Source organism: Balaenoptera ricei, chromosome 8 (assembly GCF_028023285.1).
Source record: "Balaenoptera ricei isolate mBalRic1 chromosome 8, mBalRic1.hap2, whole genome shotgun sequence".
In the NCBI taxonomy this organism is placed as follows: domain Eukaryota; kingdom Metazoa; phylum Chordata; class Mammalia; order Artiodactyla; family Balaenopteridae; genus Balaenoptera; species Balaenoptera ricei.
In genome coordinates, this window is record NC_082646.1 from 61829072 (window position 1) to 61842156 (window position 13085).

The 13085-nt window shown below is 44.8% G+C and overlaps 1 protein-coding gene across 1 annotated transcript in view; it reads right to left on the reverse strand.

Annotated features, from left to right (window-relative positions):
- Nucleotides 1-11707, reverse strand: part of P2RY6 (pyrimidinergic receptor P2Y6) — a 50201-nt gene extending 38494 nt beyond the window's left edge. Inside the window, exon 1 of the mRNA XM_059929481.1 lies at nucleotides 10784-11707. The gene's annotated coding sequence lies outside the window, so the exon portion shown is untranslated. The remainder of the gene's footprint in view (nucleotides 1-10783) is intronic.
- Between the last annotated feature and the right edge of the window lie 1378 nt (nucleotides 11708-13085).

The window sequence follows — 13085 nt, forward strand, 5'->3', positions numbered from 1 at the left end:
AAGAACTCCCTGTGTGGTCTCCACAGCACCCTTCTCCTCCTGCTTCCCAGACTCCTCTCAGGGCTCTGTCCCACCCTCGTCTTCTCTGCTTACTCAGCACATTCTCCCTGGGGGAGGGCAGTGGCTCTCCTTAAATTACCCTTGTGTGATGGACACTCACAGTTCCCACCTCCAGCCCAGCCTTTCTCCTGCACCTCAGTCCTATTGCTCCCTGGACTTCTCCCCTCTGATGACTGAAGTGCCCTCTTCTCTACAATAATCTCCCCCATGCCCTCATCTTCACGACAACACCGTCAGCCCCTGTCACCTTAGCCCAACACCTGCAACACTCAGACAACCAGCCTCTCCTTTCAGCTTCTATCGCAGCTTGTATTCAACAATCATTTATCGAATTCCTACTATGCGCCAGGATTAAGGAGCTTTCTTAAACAAAAACAAAAACAACAACGAAAAAGAAAACACCATCAAGGAAAAAAAGTGATAAACTCAAGTATAATAAAAATTTTAAAGTTCTATTAATCCAAAATACTAAAAGGGACTTCCCTGGTGGTCCAGTGGCTAAGACTCCATGCTCCCAATGCAGGGGGCCCAGGTTCGATCCCTGGTCAGGGAACTAGATCCCACACGCATGTTGCAACTAAGAGTTCACATGCCACAACTAAAAGATCCCACATGCCGCAATGAAGATACTTCACATGGCAACGAAGATCCCGCATGCCTCAACTAAGACCCTGTGCAGCCTAAATAGATAGATATTTAAAAACAAAAACCAAAATACTAAAAAAAAAGAAGACCACAAACTGAGAGAAGGTATTACAACATGTTAACAGACAAGGATTATTATTCAGCATATATAAATAACTCCATATACCAATAAGAAAAAACCAAACAACCTAATAGAAAAATGAGCAAAAAACATGAGTAGGCATTTCACAGAAGAGAAAACAAGCACTGCCAATACACATATGAAAATATGTTCAACCTCACAGTCAATCAGGGAAATTTCAAGTAAACCCACAAATTTCAAGTAAATACCATTTCACACACATCAGATTAGCAAAAATTAAAGAGTTTGATAATACCAACTTTGTTGAGGGTGTGGAGAGATGGGAACTTTTATGCACTGTGGGTGGGACTAGAAATTGAACATACTAAGTTGAAGAACAATTTGTCAATATCTAGTAGTTGAAGATGCACATCATCTAAAAGAGTCATTCCACCCCAACATAAATAACCCGGAGAAACTTTAGCAGGTGTAGAAAAATGTACATCACAGCATTTTATCTAAAGCGAAACATTGGGAACAATCTAAATATCCATCAATAAGAGAATGGAAAAATACATTTTCATTCAGGTGTCCCTTTCTATCTGAACTCTCACTCTCCCGATAATTGTTACAATGACTTTCAAAACTTTTTACTAGTAGAAAACATGACTTAACAAACCTGCAGGTGCTCCCCAGCACAAGTCTGGGTGAGAGGATGTGGAGTAAGCTGTGGTGGTAACTCCTCTGTTCTCCCGATAGGATAGGCTCGCACCTCATGCTCGTGTTCCTTAAACTTATTTGGTACGTAATTGTTACCATCTTCCCCTCATTGTTAAGCGAAAATGTCTTCTAAGAAAGTGGGAAAGCCTGAGCCTGAGAGGCTTAAGAAAGCCCACACATTAGAAGAAAACGTGGAAGTAATAAAGCTCATTGAGAGGGCTGGACACGTGAAAGATGTAAGCTTAGCCAGGCATGTATCCTCCTCCATCACACACAGGAACTGTCCTACATGTGAGAAAACAAACAAACAAACAAAAAGAGCCCATTCAGGGGACTTCCCTGGTGGCACAGTGGATAAGACTCCGAGCTCCCAATGCAGGGGGCCCGGGTTTGATCTCTAATCAGGGAACTAGATCCCACGTGCATGCCGCAACTAAGGAGCCCACAAGCCGCAGCTAAGGAGCCCACAAGCTGCAACTAAGGAGCCCGCAAGCTTCAACTAAGACCTGGTGCAACCAAATAAATAAATATTTAAAAATATTTTTTAAAAAAGAGCTCATTCAGTGTTAGATAATGAAGCAATCAGTGTTTTAAATGCTTTAGAGCTTTATGCAATGATGGAAATATCCTATATCTGCTTTCCAATTTGATATGATAGCCTTCAGCCGTATGTGGCTACTGAGCACTTGAAATGCGTCTAGTGCAACTGAGGACCTGAAATTTTTAACTTCAAATTCATTTACATTTAAACTTAAATAGCCTTGTGTGGCTAGTAGATACCATATTGGACAACACAGCTTTACTTTACTTTACTGTGCAGAAATCCTTGGTGATCATTAATAGTTTTAAAGAATTTCAATGATATTGGGGCGAAATTAGCTGAAGTTTTTGGATGAGCTGGCAACATATTATTATTTTTCCCAGATAAAATTCTGTAATATGAGCTTTTACTGTCTACAGATTTACTATTAGGAATGGGCTATGTTAAGGGATGACGGTATAAGCATGTAATGGAATACTATACAATGGACAAAAATGAATGAACTAGAGCAGCACATGGACAAAGCTAAATCTCACAACTATAATGGAACTGAAAAAAGAAGTATATGGGAGGATACACACAGTATGATACTATGAACATAACGTTTTAAAACACGCAAAATAATACTATACTTATGTATAAAGACATGAATGGGAATGACCAACCGGGTAGAGGTCAGCTTTGATGGGAAGGAGGAGGTGAGATTATAGGGGACACAGTAATAGACCCTGCTTCTCCCCTGACTCCCCAGCCCCCCACATGCTTTGCAAAGACAGAGGGTGATCAGGGCCAGCACAGAGAGGAGGCACCTCCTCTCAGAAGCCTTCTCTGTCTCCCTCCCCATCAGACAGCTCCCAGGGCCTCCTCTGGGCTCCCAAGGCCCCAGTGTTGGCCTCTGATGCATCCGATCACTCTGGCCTGATGTTGTCTCTCTCCACATCGCTCCCTCACCAGCAGAGGTGAGGCACTGTTCCAGAACAGTGTCTGGAACACTGCCTACGAACACAGGCACTGTGTCTGTGGTTCACCAGCCCTGTTTTCTCCACACTTGGCACAGTGCTCTATAATAACTAAATGAAGGAATGAATATAGGTCTCTTTGGGGATTTAGAGTCATCATTATCATTCATCTCTTCTCTGACCCTCTCTATGCGCCCAAGCATGCTCAGGGCACCGGGGATACAAAAATGAATTGTCCATGGCTAGTGCCCTCAAGAAGTGTCTGGTTTGGAAAGGGGATAAGCCAGGATGTTGTGGGCACAGGGATGCAGAGATGTGCACTGAGGCATAGGAACCCAGAGGGGCCCAGGGCCCAGCCTGGAGACATGGGCACAGGGGAAGTCAGGGTACAAGTCCTAAGCTGGTGTTTAAGAACAACTAGGGTCATCTGGGTGAAATCAGGGGAGGGGGCAGCATGCAAAGACCTGGAAGTGAGAGAGAACATGGCAAATTCTGGGAACCTTGTGTGGCTCAGTCCTGTTGGAGAGTCCAGTGGAAGGGAGGAGTGGGACGGACAAGGCTGAAGAGGTGGGATGGACCAGGTCTTGCAGGGCCTTGAATGTCAGGCTGGGAAGCTTAGTTTATCCTCAGGGCGATGGGAGCCATGGAAGGGTATAAGCAGGGGACGGGCATAATCAGAGTAATGTCTTGGAAAGTTTGCTCATCCCAGCTGCTGTGCGGAGGGGCAGAAGAGGAGGCAGGGGACCAGTGAGGGCCAGTAGTCCAGGCAGGTGGCCAAGCTGGTAGGGATGGAGGAGGGGTGATAAGTGAGGAGCTGATTAGAAGGGGGATTGTGGGGGCTTTCTAGGAAGTAGAATCAGCAGGATTTAGGCAGATTGGATGTGAATGTGAGGGAGACAGAGGGTTATCTTGGTTTGGGTTCCCCCAGAAGCCAACCCTGGGGCAAGGAATCAAGTGCAAGTAGTTAATTTCTGAGATGATCCTGAAAGCATCATAAGGGCCTGGGGAAGTAAGACAGGAAAAGGAAGGAAGCCAATTCAGGGTGGTTGTATGGTCAGGCCAACTCAAGGTGGCTGTTCTCCTGTTCTCTTTACATCCCCTGCCCGATCAGTGCCTGCTTCGCCTACACCCTACTCACATGACTGACCTTCCTACCTACTTGCTCCTGGCCCCAGCTGGTAATTGTTCTTATCAAAGGGGCAGTGAGGGGTGTGCCCCTCTGTTAGTTTCCCTGGTAACCGATGAGCCAACCTGATGTCAATCCCCTTCTACCCCCTGGGAGTGAAGACTGCTGCCATGTCCTGCCCCACGGTTGCTCCAGGACCTTGCTTCAGACGTGTAAGCTCCCCCATCCATTAAACCACTGATGTCTTTGTCGCTGACTCCCGGCTTTTTCTTCGGTCTTGAAGCTGGGCAAGCACAGGCCTTTGTAGGCCTGTGAGGTACAGCCCAACAGTGGTCAGTGAACAGATTATCCCTGGGGGTCAATCCCATTGGGAACCTCTAGGAGGCGGCACAGAACATGCCTCAGAGATTTCCCACATGAGTGGCAAGGAATCTGGAGCATTTATCTATCAACTCTAGTTGTCATTGGTTAAAAGCTGGTCCCCAAATTTTCTGGCCCTTCTGGCCAAGCGTGCTTCAGACGGCCAGAGAAAGCTCCCAGGCAGAGTCCCAGGTACCGTCAGTGAGAAGCTGTCGGGATGTAGGGAATAGTGAGTGCTGAGGGTCGTGAGCAGGGACCTGCTCCAACATCTGCTACAGGGGAAGAGGAGGCCCATTTACTCCCAATAGGCTGAGCCCTGATTCTCCAAGGTGGGCAGAGGAGAGGAATCTGTGTTGAAGTTGGGGAGTGGGGGTTGTCTTGATGGCCCTGACTTCTCCCCAGCGTCCTCTCCCCAGTCCTCAGCCTTCTTGCCTGGTCCATCCACTGCCCCCAGATGGTATGCAGAGCCTCATCTGATTTCCATGGAGACTGTGCTCCAACCCCTGGAAATGCCTACTCCGATTAGCTTTGCCAAGTGGTTTGATCATTGCACCCGCATCAAGTCAGAGAAAATTGGTGGCTCTTTAATAAAATAATATCCCATCACCTGGGGTTGACAGCGGGCTGGAGACACAGATTTGGGGAACTTACCAACTTAATGTTTGGTTTTCTAGGCCATAGGGCAGTGAGTTTGCTTAATGGAAGAGAGAAGATAGAGAAGAGGGTTTGGGCTGGAGCCATCAGTTAAAGGAGGGAAGAAGAGATGCCCAGGGATAAGACTGAGGAGGAGCAGCCAGAGCAGTAAGATGTGCAGCAGAGCAGTGTGGTGTCACTGAGGCCGAGGGAAGACAGGCTTGGGAGAAGGAAGGAGAGGGCTGCAGGCTCAGAGCTGGGCCCAGGAGCCAGGCCCCATCTACCTGGCTCCAGGAGAGGTCAAAGAGCCCTTCGTTAGAGTGTGTCTGGAAGAACACTTGCTTCCTCCTCTTCCTCTCCCTACTCCTTCCCCCTCTCCCAGCCTCTGCCTGTGGCCTCAGAAGCCTTAGCAGCTGGCAGACATCCAGTGAGACCCAGAGCTATGTCTGGCATTTCCAGCGACTTCTGAGACTTCCCTTGCTCCTGTCAGCCCCCAGCCTTGATGTGCCTGCAGCCTCCTCTCAAGACCAGTGCTTCTCTTTTAGCCCCAACCATGGTCCCAAGACCCCCCAACCCCTTTCCTGAGGTCCAGGAGCCCCATGCCGCACCTGTTTGCTCTGTCAGTCCAGCATCCATGGGCAGCTTATGTCCTGAAAAGGGCCACCACTTCCGGAAGTTCCCCCTTTCACATTCCTACCCCATTCCAACTGCCCAACCAAGTATTAACCCTCAAATTCATAACTCAGGAATTTCAGCCCTGGCAGCTCCTCCTCAGGGCTTTGAATTCCTCCCCTGCCTCCATGTACATTGATGGGAGATGGGGGTGAGTCATTGCCCCTTTCCCGGTCTTAGTTTCCTCAACTACAAAATTGGGTCGACAATCCTTGCTCTGCCTCCTCCCATGGCTGGCTCTGAGGGTTCACACTTTGTAAATTCTGCTAGTTGTACGTGCTGTTCCCCCTCTTGGAATGCTGTTCCTTTCCTTTCTTCTTTGTGAGTCCTGCTCACCCTTCCAAGCTCTACTAATAAAACATGCTACCATTTTTTTCATGTGTGCTATGAGCCAGCATTGTGCTAAGGGCCTTACATATGTTATCATGCTTCATTTGTACATGGAGTCTGAATAGATACTCTGATTATTCCCATTTTACAGACGAGGAAACAGGCTCAGAGAGACTATATGACTTGCTTTAGGTTACGCAGCTAGGAAATGTTGGTCAGAACTAGAACTCAGGACGTCTGAGGTAAGATGAGGCCTTTCTCATTTCAGTCTGGCTCCCTCCTATCATGCCCACCAGAGCTGCCCCTGATTCAGAAGTTAGCTTGTATTAAAAGGAACACAGTGTTGGGCTTCCCTGGTGGCGCAGTGGTTGAGAATCCACCTGCCAATGCAAGGGACACGGGTTCGAGCCCTGGTCTGGGAAGATCCCACATGCCGCGGAGCGACTAGGCCCGTGAGCCACAACTACTTAGCCTGCGCGTCTGGAGCCTGTGCTCCACAACAAGAGAGGCCGCGATAGTGAGAGGCCCGCGCACCGCGATGAAGAGTGGCCCCCACTTGCCGCAACTAGAGGAAGCCCTCGCACAGAAACGAAGACCCAACACAGCCAAAAATAAATAAATAAATTAAAAAAAAAAAAAGTAAAAGAATTAAAAAAAAAAAAAAAAGGAACACAGTGCATGTAGTAGAGAGGTGATAGTCCACAGAGGTCTGCTGTTCAAACTACCTCTGGAACCTCATTGGCCTCTGCAACACTGCCTGCTGCAGGGGGACGGAGAGGGTAACAAAATCAATACGAGGAGCAAGAAGCCAAATTACATGAGAGTTGAACCCTGAGATCAGGGGGCAAATCTTTCACTGGGTACCAACAGATCCCTGTCCCTTTTAAATCAGACTTGTTGAATCTGAGGTACAGCCAGACATTATTGTTTTGTTAAATAGTTTAAACCTCATAATGAAGAAAGAATTGATGTTTTCATTCATTTCAGCTCTTTAAAAATCAACAAATCAATATCCAAAGATTGGAAATGACCTAAATGTCTACTCATAGGCAACTGGTTAAATAAATTATGGCTGTGAACAAAACAAGTAAGCTTTTTGTGCATTGGTGTGAAGAGACTTTCAGGAAATCTGCAGAAGAAAGCTAGACATATGTGTACAAGTATGTAGCCTTTTGTGTATAGAGAAAGAAAAAAGAGCACACGGCTTTTAGGGCTTGTATATGCATACAGTTATCTGGAAAGATGAAGAAACCATGAATGGTGGTTGTTTAATAGAGTTAATGAGAGAGAGACTCTTCACTGTTTACCTTTCAATATTTGTTTTGTTTGAACTGAGTGAATGCATTCTTTAGTTGAAAATTAAATAAAGAAACATATCACTTTCTTAAATCAAGATGTCACATTTAATAAAGTTGCTACAGGGACTTCCCTGGTGGCGCAGTGGTTAAGAATCTGCCTGCCAATGCAGGGGACACAGGCTCGATCGGTGGTCCGGGAAAATCCCACATGCTGCGGAGCAACTAAGCCAGCGCGCCACAACTACTGAGCCTGCCCTCTAGAGCCCGCGACACAACTACTGATCCCACACACCTCAACGAAGCCCGTGCATTCTAGGGCCCGTGCTCCGCAACAAGAGAAGCCACTGCAATGAGAAGCCCGCGCACGGCAGTGAAGACCCAATGCAGCCAATAAATAAATAAATAAATTTTAGAAAAAGAAAAAAATTAAAAACAAAACAAACAGACAAACCCACAAAGGAGTGTGCTAAGAAAGCATTCTTGAAAAAAAAAAGTTGCTGCAAATGAAGGGGGTTTGATAGCATCTCATTATTGAGAAAAATTGAAAAATTTTGTAAACAAAATTTTATATAGGGATTTACCATTTTTCTAAGTAGTTTTGCATAAATTAACATATTAATCTTCTTAAGCCTTACTTAGAAGAGATGACTACTCTCGTTTCTTAGAGGAGGAAACTGAGGCTCAGAGAAGGCAATGGTCTTGTTCAATGTCACCCAATCTGTAAGGAAAGGAACTGGAACTGGAGCCCCGGGGCCTGATAACAGGAACCACAGAAAATGCAGAACAAAGCCACACCTTTGCTTCTCAGAGTGCTGGTGACTCATTAAAAGGGGGATAAAATAATTCTGTCCTCTTGAGTGGTTTGAAGATTAACTGAGGTAATGTATGTAAAACTCTTAGCACTGTGCCTACCACAGAGCAAATAATCAAAAACTTTCTTTAACTGTTGCTTTATTAAAATTTTATTTAAATAACAGAAGAGGATGTTCCAATTCAGTTGGCATTTCTTGAAATGCCATGAAATGTTCATGAGATATGAACACCCCATATTTCAGCCATACGAACTAAGAAGGGGAGAAGCAACAGAGAACTGAAGGAAGTCTAGGGAATGATCTTTGCCCTAACGATGCTTATGGTCTTATTGGTGAGACAAAGTTTAAGTAGACTCACATAACTTTTCTACAGTTATTATTGTCAGTGTTCAGATAATTTTTTCCATACTAAGCCTCATTGTAAAATTAAAAAGGAATTGTCCAATTTTATGTGCAGTGCTTTTAAATGACAAATGACAAAATTTGCAGGGAGAACTAAATGTTTTTTTCAGAATATTTTATTCTATTTTGGATAATATTGTGCACAACGTTTATACTCTCAACCACCCTCCAGCATAACTGAGGTCCTGGGCACATATCTAGTCCCCTAATCATCCTGCATTAGTGAGGGTTTTGGCATTAATGGCGCCAAAATGGCGGTGTTGTCGTGTGTTCTCTGCTTTATCTAATGTTTATTGTATTGACATACACGATGCTCACCTTGGCTTCTGGCAATACCCAGATTAGAAAAATACTAACAGAGTAATGCTGTACTTCTTGAAAACTGTCACATAAAAAAAAACAACAGAATTGTTCTTTCCAGTTAATTTTTTTCCCCAAAGTTTGAGAATAAGGGGATTAATTTGCATCTCAGAGGAGAAAGCCCTTATTTTCTGGAGAGGGAAGTGTGAGGAGGGCCGCATATGTCCTTACTCACCAGGGAGCTTGGTTCATGTGGAAACACTGCCATCTGCCACCACTTGAAGATGTGACTGGCAGAAGCTCTTGGATGTTGCCACTCTCAGAAGTGGACGAAAAAGGCCAGAAGAACAAAAGGTAGGATAACAAGAGGGCAAGATCAGGAGGGTTTGTGTCCACCTTGAGCTGCTTATGTGGGTTGGAAGGGAGGCATTTCATCAGAATCCTGCTGCCTCTTTCAGTAACAGAACTGACAAGAAAGAGGACCCTTCCAAAGGATTTGGCACTTCTGGGTTTAGGGGAGGAATCCACAGTGTTCAGCTTTTCTCCAAGTGGCTTATGGACTGATGGTGTATGTCCAGGATTTAAAAAAGAGCAGGAGACAAAGGGTTCCAAGCAGTGATGTCTAGTGTATAAACAACTACACCTGGTCAAACCTGTATACAAGATGTGCAGGAGATTAGAAAGCAAAGCACAAGCCAAGATTACCTATGAGGGAAGTGATGAAAAGAGTCTCTTAGAAGAAAGATCGAACAATCCTCCATCTATAGTATGGACATAGGGACAACATCCTTCCGTGAAAAAACACCAATAAAATAAAAACCTGGATCTCCTTACATGATCACTGCTTTTCCTGGATTTTAACCAGCATTTTCCTTGTTCCTCAGGCTTTAAATAGGGAGTTCAGCATGGACCCCTGCACTGGAATAGAAAATTCACCAGTTTGCTGACCCTGGTTCATAGACCCTGGAGAATGTTTGATACAGGAATACTACTAGCCAAAGAAAAGAGAAATGGCATTGATGTGAGAGAGGCAGGTGCCACAGGGTTTTGATTTGCCTTGAGCCAACTGGATGAAAATAAATAGAAATGAAGACTAGGTACTGTGATAGCAATGCCCACTTAAGTGAAAACCACCACCTCACTGACATAGGTGCTGGTACAAGGTGTTTAGGGGACCAGGAAGCTGTCATATAGATAATGGTTGATGACGTTGACATTGCAGAAGGTTGGCCTACGCTTCTGTCCTGTGTGGGCAGTGGCTCCAGCAAATCCCATCTCATACATGCACACACACACACACACACACACACACACACACACATGCTTGCACAAACCCAAACCTCAACACCAAACACATCTGATGAGATGTGGTGCCTTATACAATCATGGATTATAAATAGCTACAAAGCAATCACTGGCCATTATTGTCAACACATAGTATTTAGAGATGATAATGAAGAGAAAGAAAGTCAGCTGAGTCACGCACCCAACACAGGAGATGATGTTCTTTGATACAAAAGTCAACATCAACAGCAACAGAAATCCATGAAGCATTTGTTGAAGAGGAAACATAGCATTCAGGTATAAAGGTAAGAACTTAGGCCAATTAGAGTGATTAGGGCCAGGTTCCCCACCCTGGTGATAACTTGTTAACCCAGAAATGGTGAGTTCAGGCCCTAAGAAGTAGTTTCCGCCAGGCATTCCCATATGGGGAGACATGTGCAAAGAAAATGCACCTCCCTTTCAAACTATAGAAGATGGGATGATTCTCATGAGTACCATACACACTAAGTGGTCTGCTAGGGCTGCTGTAACAGAGTACCACAGACTAGGTGGCTTAAACATCAGAAATTAATTTTCTTACCGTTCTGGAGGCTAGAAGTCCAAGATCCAGGTGACAGCAGGATTGGTTCCTTCTGAGGGCCTCTCCCCTTGGCTTGTAGATGACCATCGTCTCCCTGTGTCTTCATACCACCTTCCCTCTGTTTGTGTCTGTATCCAAATAGCCTCTTCTTGTAAGGACACCAGTCCTACTAGATTAGAGCCCACCCCAGTGACCTCATTTTAACTTAATTGCCTCTTTAAAGATCCTTTCTCCAATAAGGTTACATTCTGAGGTACTGAGTGTTAGGACTTCAACATATTTTGGGGGAGGGATTCAGCATAGAAGAGTGGAGAAAAGCAAAATGTAGTCCAGTCTCTTCTCCGTTTCTGATTTCCTCCCCCTGTTTCCCTTCGAGACAAATGGCTTCTGATCATTTAGGGATTTGGGACTTATACCTTTGTAGCAGTGAGTAGAGATGGGACCCTGGCTTCAACTTCCATTCCTATATTTACTCCTCTGCCATTTTTTCCCCGTGTTTTGTTTTGTTTTGTTGTTGGTTGGTTTCTTGTTTTTTTTTTTTAATGAAGAAACAGGTCATTTATCCCATAAAAGTTCTCAAATTCTGGATCTGGCTAATTGCATCCCCATTTTGTCATTTAACATATTCTTCTGTACCCTGTAGTTCCTGAAAACTGATAGTTAAATCGGTTTGATCAGATTCAGGATCAATTTTTTGGCAAGAATTCACAGGTGGTGGTGTGTACTTCCTTTTGCACCACATCAGCAAGATATGACTGGTCTCCTCTCTCTCTTTTTGTGATGTTAATATTGGTCAGTGGGTTGAGGTGTTATGAGACTGTTAGTGGGGACACAGCCATTGATGATCACTGCCTAGACCTGTCCGATGGAAACATAATGCAAGGCACAGGTACAATATAACAATTTCAAGTAACCACATTAAAAAAAGTAATCAGAGAACTTCCTGGTGGTGCAGTGGTTAAGAATCTGCCTGCCATTGCAGGGGACATGGGTTCAAGCCCTGGTCCGGGAAGATCCCACATGCCACGGAGCCCGTGAGCCACAACTACTGAGCCTGTGACCCACGACTGCTGAGGCCCGCGCACCTAGAGCCCATGCTCCGCAACAAGAGGAGCCACCGCAATGAGAAGCCTGCTTGCCGCAACGGGAGGAAGCCCTCGGGCAGCAACGAAGACCCAACGCATCCAAAAATAAATAAATAAATTAATTAATTAATTTAAAAAAAAAGAATATATTAAAAAATTAATCAGAAATAAATGAAATTGATTTTAGTAATATATGCTATTTAAACCATTCTACCCAAAATATCATTTCAACATGTAACCAATATGAAAAATTAATGAGATATTTTACCTTTTTTTGTTGTACCAAGTCTTCAAAATCCAGTGTGTGTTTTACGCTTGCAGCACATCTCAGTTCAGACGAGCCATGTTTCAATAGCCACTCATGATATGATTACAAACACTGTTTAAGATTTCTTTATAATTCTCATTGTCCTTAGAATATGTCCCTCTTAGGGGTGTACAGTAAGGCAGTTATTAACTCCAGGAGAAACAAAAAGTTATGCAAGAAAGAAAATGTAATCATAGAACACTATTAGATGTTAACTGCCAACAATACTTTCAAAGTCATAAAAATGTAAGCACTGAATATTGATTTAACCAAAAATTGCAACAGGAGGATGAGGGAAGACAACTAAATATTCATCTTTTATAGAGGAAATCGGTAGATAATGTCTAAGATGGAATTAACCAATTTTTTTTAACAGTCTGAATTTGTTATTGCCATGAGACAGTTTTCTTTCCCTCCGGTCAAGCTTACATTTCCAGCTCATTTCCGTTTTGTGAATTTAACACTAATTCCTCTCCTCCTCCTCTCTCTGCCCTCCTACCCCTCCTCCTGAGGAGGAACTGGGAGAAACGGAAAAGTCTCTTTTACTTCAGCAGGATTGTGATGTCCATGCTGTTTGGGTGAAGTACATGCTCCCTCTTCCCTAATAACCTTGAGTTGGACCATGTTTGTCCTCTGTCAGAGGCAGGCCCTGCAGTGAGGCATCCCTCCTCGGCACTTGTGTGAGTTCTCTGCCCAGGGAGATGAGCGAGCGTGGGCAGGGATGGTGATCAGCAAGGCTTGGAGGAGGAGGAGGCATTTACCAAGTGAGCAAGGACACCGCAGACAGAGAGGCAGCATGGGCAAAGTTAAGCCACCTGGCACAGACCCGCAGTGCACCAAGGGCCTGGGGTTACTCCTCAGAGACGCTGTGCAGCTACTCTGACTTTGCTGGCAGCCCAGGACCCAGGGC